The sequence below is a fragment of the Sturnira hondurensis genome, unplaced genomic scaffold, assembly GCF_014824575.4.
Source record: "Sturnira hondurensis isolate 20B ecotype Veracruz unplaced genomic scaffold, ASM1482457v3 Scaffold0008640, whole genome shotgun sequence".
In the NCBI taxonomy this organism is placed as follows: domain Eukaryota; kingdom Metazoa; phylum Chordata; class Mammalia; order Chiroptera; family Phyllostomidae; genus Sturnira; species Sturnira hondurensis.
The window spans coordinates 9,920,960-9,922,760 of record NW_028081271.1 but is presented as its reverse complement, the minus strand read 5'-3'; the positions used below and the strand labels follow the sequence as shown (position 1 = coordinate 9,922,760).

General features: G+C 37.8%; 1 non-coding gene across 1 annotated transcript; it reads left to right on the top strand.

Moving 5' to 3' along the window:
• Nucleotides 1-1,466: 1,466 nt before the first annotated feature.
• Nucleotides 1,467-1,572, top strand: LOC118993258 (U6 spliceosomal RNA). The gene has a single exon (XR_005067814.1). It is a non-coding gene; the product is annotated as a U6 spliceosomal RNA (small nuclear RNA).
• The last annotated feature ends 229 nt before the right edge of the window (nucleotides 1,573-1,801 follow it).

Genomic DNA, 1,801 nt, shown 5'->3' with positions numbered 1-1,801 from the left:
AAACATATTTTTTATGTTACTGTTAAGCGTGGGGGCACTTTTCCAGTAAATATGCAACTGTTGGTGGTTAGAATTTAATTCCTACTCTTCCTTCCACATTTATATTCTCTTGTCAATGTAATGACTGTGACATATGTGCTATTCCTTGGTTTCTCTTTGGCTTAGGCTTTTGTGACTTAATTAATGTAGTATTCTTGGAAGTTAAAGTCTTGTAATTTCAAGATTATTTTCTTTGCTTTGAATTTCAAGAATTTGTTTTGGTACTCAAAGACAAGAAGAATATTATTTATCATCAGACTGTTTCAATTTCAAGGTCTATTTCAGTGGAAGGGGCAGGAACACAAAAATGAAAAATCAGGGATTACAATTAATCCATTAATATATCAATGTTACAATATTAAAAATTTACTGAAAAAAGTGAAAGTACTTATGTATGGGGTAAGAAAAAGATGAAAAATTAAAAGTGAAATTGTTATTGGGAAAATATGTCTGTACTCTTTCTGTGAGTTTCAACTACTTGACTGATCTAACTAATCAATTAAAAGACAATTTTAAAAAATTGCCATTGGCATTGCCTCACAGATTTATAAAGTAAATAGACTCACCTATAACTTATTTTATGAACTATCATTGTTGATGAGGGAAAATATAAATTCTCCAGCCTATGAAGGAAACTTATTCAAGTTTCATCATTTCTCTTGTCAGCGTAAGAGGCGTCCAAACCTAGAAGAATTTTTATGAGTTTATCTGAGCCAAGCTAACGACAATTGCCGGAAAGCAAAGCCCTGAAGAGTAGAGAAAATGCTCTGGGGAATGGTAGTTCTGTACCTTATTTTACACATTACAATCAAAAGAGGAGGTGTAAGGGGTTTACATGAAATCTACTGGTGACAGATTAGGGAGGTGGGAGAATGCAAAAGTTGGGGGAACCCTTGGGGTTGGATAAAAAAGTAAAATGATAGACAATTTTACACAGGTTGGTTGAGGATCATTAACTGCCAACAATTAACATGATAACAATAGCAAAATCAATGAGGAGATTTGTGGTCCCCCCCTGGTGCACAGCCTGGGCTTTGAGGGATCCTGGAGAAGGAAATCTGGCATTCCAAAGGCACGTTATCTTAGATGCAAAAAGACCACAGACAGTTCAGTAAAGGGAAAGATCGGCCTTCGTTAGGGAAAAACACTGGCCTAAGACACGACGACCAGCCACAACCTGCTCTTAGTTAGAAAGTTCTAATTTCAGCCCTGGCTGGTGTGGCTCAGTGGATTGAGTGCCAGCCTGTGAACTAAAGGGTCGCCAGTTCAATTCCCAGTCAGGGCACATGCCTGGGTTGTGGACCGGGTCGCTAGGATGGAGGATGGGAAAGGCAACCACACATTGCTGTTTCTCTTCCTCTCTTTCTCCTTCCTTTTCCCTCTCTCTAAAAATAAATCAATAAAATCTTTTAAAAAAGAAAGAAAGAGTGCTCACTTCAGCAGCACATACACTAAAATTGGAACGATACAGAGAAGATTAGCATGGACTCCGTGCAAGGATGACACGCAAATCGTGCAGTGTTCTGTATTAAAAAAAAAAAAAAGGAAAGAAAGTTCTTAATTTCAGACCATCCTAGGTGGTTTCTTTAGGTCTCTTGAGGCCACCACACAGGTCTCCCCTGAGCTTGTCAGGTTTAGTGTGGGGTCCCTTTCCTTCCAGACACGTACATTTGTTATTGTAAATAATTTGCCTTGTAAGTTTTCCAAATGATATCAAACTGAGAGAAAATTCTTTTGATGAATTGAAGAAATAGCGTGACCT